General features: G+C 34.1%; 1 protein-coding gene across 1 annotated transcript in view; it reads left to right on the forward strand.

Moving 5' to 3' along the window:
* Nucleotides 1–12,065, forward strand: part of LOC109550234 (uncharacterized) — a 529,004-nt gene that overhangs the window by 445,386 nt on the left and 71,553 nt on the right. Inside the window, exon 8 of the mRNA XM_073795485.1 lies at nucleotides 11,270–11,350. The gene's annotated coding sequence lies outside the window, so the exon portion shown is untranslated. The remainder of the gene's footprint in view (nucleotides 1–11,269; nucleotides 11,351–12,065) is intronic.

Here is a 12,065-nt window from a genome sequence, read left to right on the forward strand (position 1 = left end):
CTTCCATAACCTGTCTATTGTAAATAGGGCTGCAATGAACACTGTGGTACATGACTCTTTGAAATATGGTTTTCTCAGGGTATATGCCCAGTAGTGGGATTGCTAGGTCGTATGGTAGTTCTATTTTTAGTTTTTTAAGGAACATCCACACTGTTCTCCACAGTAGCTGTATCAATTTACATTCCCACCAACAGTGCAAGAGGGTTCCCTTTTCTCCACACCCTCTCCAGCATTTATTGTTTGTAGATTTTTTTGATGATGGCCATTCTGACTGGTGTGAGGTGACACCTCATTGTAGTTTGATTTGCATTTCTCTAAGATTAGTGATGTTGAGCATCCTTTCATGTGATTGTTTTGATAATCTGTATTTCTTCCTTGGAGAAATGTCTATTTAGGTCTTCTGCCCATTTTTGGATTGGGTTGTTTGTTTTTCTGATATTGAGCTGCTTGTATATTTTGTAGATTAATCCTTTGTCAGTTGCTTCACTGGCAAATATTTTCTCTCATTCTGAGGGTTGTCTGTTCGTCTTGTTTATGGTTTCCTTTGCTGTGCAAAAGCTTTTAAGTTTCATTAGGTCCCATTTGTTTATTTTTGATTTTATTTCCCTTTCTCTGGAGGTGGGTCGAAAAGGATCTTGGTGTGATTGATGTCATAGAGTGTTCTGCCTACATTTTCCTCTAAGCGTTTTATAGTGTCTGGCCTTACACTTAGGTCTTTAATCGATTTTGAGTTTATTTTTGTCTATGGTGTTAGGAAGTGTACTAATTTATTGTTTTACATGTAGCTGTGCAGTTTTCCCAGCACCACTTATTGAAGAGGCTGTCTTTTCTCTATTGTATACTCTTGCCTCCTTTATCAAAGATAAGGTGACCATATGTGTGTGGGTTTACCTCTGGGTTTTCTATCCTTTTCCATTGATCTATATTTCTGTTTTTGTGCCAGTACCATGCTGTCTTGATTACTGTAGCTTTGTAGTATAGTCTGAAGTCCAGGAGCCTGATTCCTCCAGCTCTGTTTCTCTTTCTCAAGATTGCTTTGGCTATTCAGGGTCTTTTGTGTTTCCATACAAATTGTGAAATTTTTTGTTCTAGTTCTGTGAAAAATGCCATTGGTAGTTTGATAGGGATTGCATTGAATCTGTAGATTGCTTTGGGTAGTATAGTCATTTTCACAATGTTGATTCTTCCAATCCAAGAACATGGTATATCTTTCCATCTCTTGGTGTCATCTTTAATTTCTTTCATCAGTGTCTTATAGTTTTCTGCATACAGGTCTTTTGTCTGCTTAGGTAGGTTTATTCCTAGGTAGTTTATTCTTTTTGTTGCAGTGGTAAATAGGGTGTTTCCTTAATTCCTCTTTCAGGTTTTTCATTGTTAGTGTATAGGAATGCAAGAGATTTCTGTGCATTAATTTTGTATCCTGCTACTTTACCAAATTCATTGATTAGCTCTAGTAGTTTTCTGGGAGCATCTTTAGGATTCTCAATCTATAGTATCATGTCATCTGCAAGCAGTCACAGTTTCACTTCTTTTCCGATTTGGATTCCTTTTATTTCTTTTTCATCTCTGATTGCTGTGGCTAAAACTTCCAGAACTATGTTGAATAATAGTGGTGAGAGTGGGCAGCCTTGTCTTGTTCTGATCTTAATGGAAATGGTTTCAATTATTCACCATTTAGAACGATGTTGGCTGTGGGTTTGTCATATATGGCCTTTATTATGTTGAGGAAAGTTCCCTCTATGCCTACTTTCTGGAGAGTTTTTAATCATAAATAGGTGTTGAATTTTGTCAAAAGCTTTTTCTGCATCTATTGAGATGACCATATGGTTTTTCTCCTACAATTTGTTAATATGGTGTATCACATTGATTGATTGATTGAGTATATTGAGAATCCTTGCATTCCTGGGATAAACCCCACTTGATCATGGTATATGATCCTTTAATGTGCTGCTGGATTCTGTTTGCTAGTATTTTGTTGAGGATTTTTGCATCTATGTTCATCAGTGATATTGGCCTGTAGTTTTCATTTTTTTTTTTGACATCTTTTTCTGGTTTTGGTAACAGGGTGATCATGGCCTTGTAGAATGAGTTTGGGAGTATTCCTCCCTATGCTATATTTTGGAAGAGTTTGAGAAGGATAGGTGTTAGCTCTTCTCTAAATGTTTGATAGAATTTGCCTGTGAAGCCATCTGGCCCTGGTCTTTTGTTTGTTGGAAGATTTTTAATCACAGTTTCAATTTCAGTGCTTGTGATTGGTCTGATTATATTTTCTATTTCTTCCTGGTTCAGTCTTGGAAGGTTGTGTTTTTCTAGAATTTGTCCATTTCTTCCAGGTTTTCCATTTTATTGGCATACAGTTGCTTTTAGTAATCTCTCATGATCCTTTATTTCTGCAGTGTCAGTTGTTACTTCTCCTTTTTCATTTCTTATTCTGTTGATTTGAGTCTTCTCTCTTCTTTTCTTGGTGAGTCTGGCTAATGGTTTATCAATTTTGTTTATCTTCTTAAAGAAACAGCTTTTAGATTTATTGATCTTTGCTATCATTGCCTTCATTTCTTTTTCATTTATTTCTGATCTGGTCTTTATGATTTCTTTCCTTCTGTTAACTTTGGGCTTTTTTTTTTTCTTCTTTCTCTAATTGCTTTAGTTGCAAGGTTAGGTTGTTTTTTTGAGATGTTTCTTGTTTCTTGAGGTAGGATTGTATTGCTATAAACTTCCCTCTTAGAACTTCTTTTGCTGCATCCCACAGGTTTTGGGTGGTCGTGTGTTCATTGTCATTTGTTTCTAGGTAATTTTTGATTTCCTCTTTAATTTCTTCAGTGATCTCTTGGTTATTTGGTAGTGTATTGTTTAGCCTCCATGTGTTTGTATTATTTACAGTTTTTTTTCCTGTAATTGATATCTAGTCTCGTAACATTGTCATGGAAGCAACCTAAGTGTCCACTGACAGATGAATGGATGAAGAAGATGTGGCACATACAGACAATGGAATATTACTCAGCCATAAAAGGAAACGAAATTGAGTTATTTGTAGTGAGGTGGATGAGCCTAGAGTCTGTCATACAGAGTGAAGTAAATCAGAAAGAGAAAAACAAATACCGTATGCTAACACATATGTATGGAATCTAAAAACGAAAGAAAAAAAAAGGTCATGAAGAACCTAGGGGCAAGACAGGAATAAAGATGCAGACCTACTAGAGAATGAACTTGAGGATATGGGGCAGGGGAAAGGTAAGCTGGGACAAAGTGAGAGAGTGGCATGGGCATATATACATTACCAAACGTAAAATAGATAGCTAGTGGGAAGCAGCCACATAGCACAGGGAGATCACCTTGGTGCTTTGTGTCCACCTAGAGGGGTGGGATAGGCAGGGTGGGAGGGAAGGAGATGCAACAGTGAAGAGATATGGGGACATATGTATATGTATAACTGATTCACTTTGTTATAAAGCAGAAACTAACATACACATTGTAAGGCAATTATACTCCAAAAATGGTTAATAAAAGAGGGTAGATACCATGTTAAGTGTTCTTACATGAATAAATAAATTAATAAATCAATTTAAAAAAAGAAGAATCAAGTAAGAGATTTCAAAACTACTATAACATAACAATAATCAAAATGGTGTGGTAACAGTACAAGGATAAACATATATCTCAATGAAATAGAGTTGAGAGTCAAGAAATAAGTCCACACATACATGTGTGGTCAACTGATTTTTGACAAGAGTGCCATGACATTTTGATGAGGAAAGAATAGTATTTTCAACAAACTATTCAGAGGTACAGAGGTAACTGGTTAACATCTTACTAACCAGAATATAGTTGGACCCTTATCTCACTGCATATTTAAAAATTAACCCCAGATGGATCAGTGACCTAAACATGAGAGCTAAAACTGTAAGAATTTTACAAGAAAACATTTGGCTAAGTATTCATGGCATTTTCACTAGATTCTTTGATATGACACCAAAAGCATAAGCCACAAAAGAAAAATAGATAAATTGGACTTCATCAAAATTAAAATTTTTTGTGCTTTACAAGATGCCATCAGTAAAGTGAAAACATAACGCATAGAGAGGTTGAAAATATTTGCAAGTCATACATATGGTAAGGGATTTGTAGGTACAATATATTAAGAACTCTTAATATTCAATAATAAAAGACAAATAACCCAATTAAGAATGGGCAAAGAATCTGAATTGATATTTCTCCAAGAAGTTATATAAATGGCCAAGAAGCACATGAAGAGATGCTCAACACCATGTTATCAGGGAAATGCAAATCAAAACCACATAAGATACCACTTCACACCCACCAGGATGGCTAGAATAAAAAACTTGAGAGAAAGACTGTTGATGAGGAAGTGAAGAAATCAGAATTCTCATACACTGTTGGTGGGAATATGAGTGGTGCAGCCATTGTTGAAAACCGTCTTGGCAGTTCATCAAACAATTACATGTAAAGTTACCATATGGCCTAGGAATCCCACTCCTAGATACCTACTTAAAAGAAATGAAAACATATGTCTACACAAACCTGAAATTCAAAAGTTTATAGCAGCATTATTTATAATAGCCAAAAGGTGGAAACAACTCAATGCTCATCAGCAAACAAATGGATAAAAACAAAATGTATATATAGAGAATGGAATGTTAGCCATACAAAGAAATGAAGTACTGATGCATTTTACAACATGGATGAGCCTTGGAAACATTATACCAACTGAAAGAAGTCAGTCACAAAGCATCGAATATGTGATCAAATTCATATGAAATTCCAGACTAGGAAATCTATAGTGACAGAAAGGAAATTAGTGGTAGTTTAGGGTTGGAGAGGAGTGGGGTGGGAAGATAGGTCTGTGATAGATAAAGGGTACAGAGTTTCTTTTTGAGGTGATGAAAATTTTCTAAAATTGACTGTGGTGAAGATTGCACATATCTGTGAATATACTAAAAACCATTGAATTTTACACTTTAAATGAATGAATTATATGGTACATGGATTATATCTCAATAAAACTATTAAAAGAGATAATTACTCTTCAGATGATTGAGTAACCTGAAAATTTATTATGATTGAATATAAAGCTTTTTGAAAGATAAAATATAAAACTAATTAGAATTTCATTGACTTGTTTGGCTTTAGAAAACTTGAGGAAAAATGACCCATTTATCTCCTGCAGATTGGAGGTTAGGCTATTAAGACCATTAAGCGAAATTTAAAAAAAAAAAAAAAAATCCTCTTTTTCAGAATTGAAAGGACTCACTTCTCTTTAATTCTGTAGTGCAAATGTGATGATTTCCATATCTCTTTCCATCTCTACCTCAAGAGAATTTTGTCATGACAAACTCCTACGTGAAATTCTTTAATGACTTTCAATTGCACCCAGGATAAAAACGAACTTCTTCATAACTATTACTCATCTTTAGGAACTGACGTAGACAACTCTTGTTCTCTTTTCCCATGCTGGGTTGGGTGCTCCCCCAGATGCTCCCCAGGGACATCATCATGCTCATCAGACTGAATTGTTATTTCCAGAAGATTAACGTGTTTTTAGTTCAGTGACTCTTTGGTTTATTTTTTTATTCTCAGCATGTATTGCAATGCCTGTCACAAAACGTGTGCTTAATCAATGTTTGTGAGTGAAGGAATAATTTTTGCAAAAGGCAGTTTACTCGGTGACTGGGTAAAAATACGAAGATGCTATTTGATCAGCTTATCACCAATTAAATAATTTTTCCTAGGCATGAAATTAAAAACTGCATCTTTTCTGTATTTCTTATTACGTTTCTACCACAAAGAAAACTAAAATACATACCTCATTTAACAAAATAGTGTCTTTTCACATGGCTTGCTGGATGATGAAGAGAAAGAAATCCAGTCTATAAACCCTGACTGCTAAGCACCAGCTGTCTGGAGAACAATACTGTTTCTAATGTCTTACACTGTGAAACATAAGTGAGATTTTCCAGACTTGACTTTGTGAGCTCCTCTAGAAGGTATACTTCATCTTTTTATCTCGGTTGTCTGCCACCAGGCTGAATCTCTAACTGTGTGGGGGCAATAGGAAATGATAGAAAGTAAAAGCAAAATTAAAGATCTACATTACCTTATGAATTGAGTTACAATTTCCAAATTTGTGCTTTGTAAAGTGGCAACTTTGAATTTTATTGGAAAAGAATTCCAACTGTTTCCATTGCTTAAGCAATTCAGTTACTTGCCATATTTCCCTTAGAGAATCAAAATATTGGGGTATTATGATTCAGCTAAAATTCTAGCCCCTATTTTTTATTTTAGTTATTAGTGATAATTTTTCTTTCTAATGCAAGCCTGAGAAATGATTTTAAATTAACATGGGAATTTTATGCCACACTGTTTATCAGCTAATCATTATTTTTTTGTGTGCACTAAATTTCTTTGTTTAATGTGTCATATGTATTCTCATGTAGTTTTAATTTCATTATTCTAGTTTTACTAAGTTTACATTAATGAATTACATTACATTTTTTATATCCAAATTATTCATTTGTTGTTGGTGTTCACTGTTAAAGCCAAAAAGAAGCATTTTAAACAAATGGTTGGTTATTTTAATGGTGCATACGTACTAGCTTCAAATTTAGTGATTGTTCTTCAGAAAATAGAGGGTTAGATCATATTTCAGTAATCCCAGGCTTTTTCAAACAGCAATTGGATTTCATGAATGGGTGCATTTGAAAATTTTTTGTGTTTCTGGTTTTCAATCTCATCACAGCAGTTTTTCTCATTCTATATTGCTTTTCCATCTGATTCAGGAAGTTGGGAGAAATGCAATGGAATTGAAATAGCTTGAGGGTTTTTTTTCAAACTTCAGAAAAGTCTGGCTATAATTTCTGAGTAACTAAGTCAGTTGTTATGTCATAAAAATGATTTACTAAACTTTCTTTTTGTCACCCCAGTTTCACTACTACCTGCATGTTTACCTGTCCACAATCCTTTTCTTCATTACCTCTCTATGTATGTGATCTCACTCCTCAAGATGACTTTTTTCCCATAAATCTGCATAAAGTACTTGGAAAAAATAGAAAAAATAATATTGTTAGATATAAAGCATAATATAAAATGTAACATTATAAAGATTTTAGAAAAAAAGAACTGGAGAAGATCTTCATGATCTAGGCCTGGACAAAGGCTTCTTAGAATTGCTGTAAAACATAAGGCTGAACATTTGGACTTAATCAACATTTTAAAATTTTGCTCTGCAAAAAACCCCATTAAGAAGATAAAAAGATGAGTTACAGATTGGGAGAAAATATTTGCAGAACACATATGTGACAAAAGAATGGCATCTAGAATATAAAAAGAACTCTCAAAAAACTCAGCATTACAAAAAAGCACATAAATAATTTAATTAGAAAATCTACAAAAGACATATATTTCACTATGATGACATACAGATGACAAATAAGCACAAGAAAAGTGGTTCAACACATTGCCATCAGGGGAATGAAAATTAAAACCACAATGAGATATCATTGCACAACTATCAGAACACATAAAATAAAAATTGGTGACAGCACCAAATGCTAGCAAAAATGCAGAGAAGCTGACTCACTCATACATTGCTGGTGAGTGCGCAAAATGGTGCAGCCATGCTAGCATACTGTGGCTGTTTCTTATAAAACTAAGTATGCAACTACCAAACTACCCAGCAATTACCGTTCTGGTCATGCCAAAGCCTGTTCATGAATGTTCATTGCAGCTTTATTTGTAATAGACAAAAACTGGAAACAGCCCAGATGTCCTTCAATGGGTGAAATGCTAAACAAATCGTGGTACAGCCACACCATGGAATAAGACTTAGCAGTGAAAAAGGAACAAACTACTAATAGTGTAACACCTTGGATGAATATTCAGAGAATTATGTTGAGTGAAAACCACTAATCCCCAAAGGTTGCATACCATATGATTCCACATGTATAAAAATCTTGAAATGACACAATTATAAAAATGGAGAACAAGTTAGATTGTCAGGGGTTTGGAATTGAGGCGGGGGGGGGGGTGGTTAAGAAATGGATGTGGTTAAACAAAAAGCAATACCAGGTATCCTTGTAGCCATGGAAATGTTCTGTATCTTGCTTATGGCTGTGGATACACAAACCCATATATGTGATAAAATTGTACAGAGCTAAATACACACACAAGCCCAGCTATATAAGTACAAGTAAAACTGCAGAAATATGAATAAGATTGGTAGATTATACCTACATCAATATTAAGCAATATTGTACTATAGATTTGAAAGATGTTTCTGTTGAGGGGAAAATGGGTAAATTGTACGTGAAATTTCTCTGTATTATTTCTTACAACTTCATATGAATCTATAAAGATCTGAAAAAAATTTAAGTTTAATTAAAACTAAAACAGAAGAAATAAGCATTCACTGAATATTTTATGGTGTCTATTTTTCCCTACATTTCCACTTCCCTATTTATTTGGTAGAACTTTAGAACTTTAGAAAGATGATTTAGCATTGTTCAGTATTTTAGAGATTGATGGGACATTTTCATCCAGAAATTTCAAATATCAGCAGATGAAATCTGAATGAGTGAACTACCCAATTTGTGGTCGCTCCACAGCAGCTATGAAAACACGCCAGCTTCCTGCCTTCTTCCAGGCCACAGGGCATTTTGCATTGTGAATGCTGAAGCAAGGCGGTGAGTTATTTCCTGAGAGTAAATTAAACCTCTCTTAAGTAGTTGACGTCTGAAAGGAAGTCAATGCAGATAAACTCTTACTCCCAGAGTGGGGAAGCCTAGATCATTATCTTCAGGCTCAGGAAAAGATAATCTTTAAGGAAAAAGACATTTGGTAAAACAATTAGACCTAAAGGCAACCATAAAAACAATAGATTAGAATTAATTAAAATCCTATATTAAAGAAAATTCTTTAAAGTTATAAATTTTTAGTCCAATTATGATCCAAGCCTGGAAGAACAGTATTTGCAAATGTTGGGGAAAGAGAAATATTGTCTTAAATAGCGAAAAGAAGTCCAGCATGGCTGAAGTTTAACGTGTACGAAAGAATGATGCTGAAAAATGATGCTGGTACCATCAAGTGGGGCCACTTTATGCAGTCCTGCTGTGGACTCTGCACTTAAACACAAGGGCAATAGAGAGCTCTGCAACAGAGAGAGCTGAACAGAGAGAAAAGTGAGCATATTTGCCTTTCAAAATACCTCATCGTCGTCATTTCTCAAGTACTCCTCAGAATCTCGCGTTTGACCCAATAAGTAGCTCTTCCAAAGAGCTTTTAGAATAGCCTATGAATGTGTTTCGAAAGGTAAAATAGCTAGTGAAGGACTTTCTTTGAATGAATTAAAATGTCTCTGCTATATTAAATGGCTCTACAAAAGGCTTCCATGATACTCTGCTTGATGAAAAACAAGTCGCTAAGCTATACATATAGTATAATCCCATTCTTGATAAAAACAACAAAAAACATAACCTATATGTATTCATATATTAATATATTTGCAAAGGCAAGGAAAAACATGTGAAAAACAGAAACGTATTAGTGGTGATTACGTAAGGAAATTGGGAATCAATGAGAGACAACAAATTTTAGTTCAGCCACATCAACGTTTTCTGAGCAGTTGAATATATAAGCTTTACCCACGAAATCCAAATGAAGGAAATACATGAATTGAGTGAAACAAATAGCACCACTGTCCAAGAGAAATGTACTGCAAATTACAAATGCAAGCCACAAAGGTATTTTTAAATCTTGTGGTAGCTCCATTAAAAAGTTAAAAGAAATGTGGAACTAATTTCATTAGTATATTTTAACCCAATGCATCTAAAATATTCTCATTGCAACATGTAACCAATATAAATATTAATATTTTACATTGTTTTCATACTAAGTCTTTGAAATCTGGTGTGTGCTTTACACTTACAACCACATTTCAAGTGCTTAGTAACCATATGCAGGTAGTAGCTATGATGTTGGACAGGGCAGCTCTAATGGAAACTGATGGTTTTGCTACTGGTGAATTTCTCTGGCAATGAAGTGACAGCCACACTGTTTGTCAGCTCGGTGACGGCATGGCCATATCTAGCCCTGGTCCCATGGTCTCAATCTTGGTTCTGCTTCATATTTTCCAGCTCTATCATGTTTCAGTTAAGAAGGTTTAATATTAGTCAGTACATTTTATTATTACCAGTGTGCACATAGAATTGTCACAAAATCTACAACTTGAAGTGAAAGTACTGAACAGTGTATTTTTAGAAAACAGTAAGAAACCAGCTTTAAAAAAAAAAATCTGTGAACACAATTTTGTAGGGGAAAAATGGTAATATGATATTAACTCAAAATTTTAGCCATTGAAAATTTGAACGACTATAAATCTTTTCTACTGAAGGAGAGGGCAAACAAGAAATAATTCCACAAAAATAAAAATTCATTAGCCAAGACTTTTATGACCTGGTATCTTATCAGAATATCTAGATGAAGAGTTTTTTCTTTAAGCTCCCACTCAACCACTGAGTAACTGGGTAAATTTGAAAACTGCCATAAATGCCCTGAGCCTTAGTTTCTCCAGTTATATATGGAGAACTAATATTTAATACGGTTTTCAAATTTTAAAAAAGTCACGTGATAACACTATATAAACAAAATGCCTTGTAATATATTATGAAATAATTAGAATAAAATTTTTGAAGTTGAATTTATGGAGACTACCACCTATTTTAAATTTCTAAATTCTACAGTTACTGGACAGTCTGAATTTTAGAGACTATAGGACAAGAAAAAAATACAATAAGGCTAAACTGAAGAAATAATTTTCAAAATGGGGAAATATAGTCATAAACTTGGCTTTTAAAAAATTTGAGTCATTGTAAAACCATCCATGTGTCATACTTACAGAGACACATGGATGGTTTTCGCTAGGCTGATTTTTTGGGTTACTACCTAAACTGTTGAAACTGACAGATGTCTAAACTGTAGAAATTCTGCTGCAAACACAATGTGCAAAATAAATGAGAATGAACAGATTTCAGTGCTTGATGTCTGGTCTTCAACAGATAGTCATGGGGCTGGACAATCATTCACTCAATCAAATCACAGAATTATGAAGGGTTATTGAACAGTAGAAGAGTGAATTTTTATGCCACTGGTTATCTATATTCCTTCCACATTGGCTGAAAAATTGACTGCTTCTTTGAGAATAATATGATAAGTTTACTATCCTTAACTCTTCATCATATTTTTCTTTATACTCCAACAGTTACCCAAGAAATTTCATTGTTTGGGTTTGTGTGCTGATGACTGAAGTATGTCAAGTTGCTGTCCAGGTCAAGGCAAGAAAGTGAGTATGCTTTCACAGTATTTTAATTGCCAGCCCGTAAATAAAATATCTAATTTAAGAAATTTTGATATACAAATATCCAACTTATGAAACAGTTACATTTTGAGGAGGATTATCACTTTGAAAAATAATTCATCATTTTACAAAATAATTCACCACCATTATTTCTTTTTTTTACAGAGCTAGTTCCCTGCTGAAGTTAATATAGACTTATTTACACAGATATTTTCAGGAATACATTCATCACAAACAGTGGAGTGCATCTTTGTAGCATTCTTTCTTGTAAATTGGTTTTCCAAAACATATCTATGGTTAAGTAGGGTGCTATGAACTGAACCTAATTCTACTAAAGTTATACTGAAATTTCTAAATCCTTTTCCACCCAACCCTGGCAATAAATAAGTAAATAAATAAAGGTGAGCAACAAGAAGGTCAAAAGGGCATGAACACAAGATATATTATTTACACAAACCGAAGCATGATGTCAAATCTCTCTCTGGTGTTTAGGAATTTCTGTTGATAGAAGTATGAATAGAAATCAGAAGCAGCCTCAAATTATTCACTTAAAAAACTTAAAGACACATCATCCCTTTACTTTGCAATTCTGCTGTGGTTTTATGTTTTCTTATTCTTTCCCTGCTGTTCCCCTTCATTAACGCTACCTAATATCACTACATATTTAGAATAATATCCAATTCTAGGATATCCAGTACAA

Source organism: Tursiops truncatus, chromosome 18, assembly GCF_011762595.2.
Source record: "Tursiops truncatus isolate mTurTru1 chromosome 18, mTurTru1.mat.Y, whole genome shotgun sequence".
NCBI classification, from domain to species: domain Eukaryota; kingdom Metazoa; phylum Chordata; class Mammalia; order Artiodactyla; family Delphinidae; genus Tursiops; species Tursiops truncatus.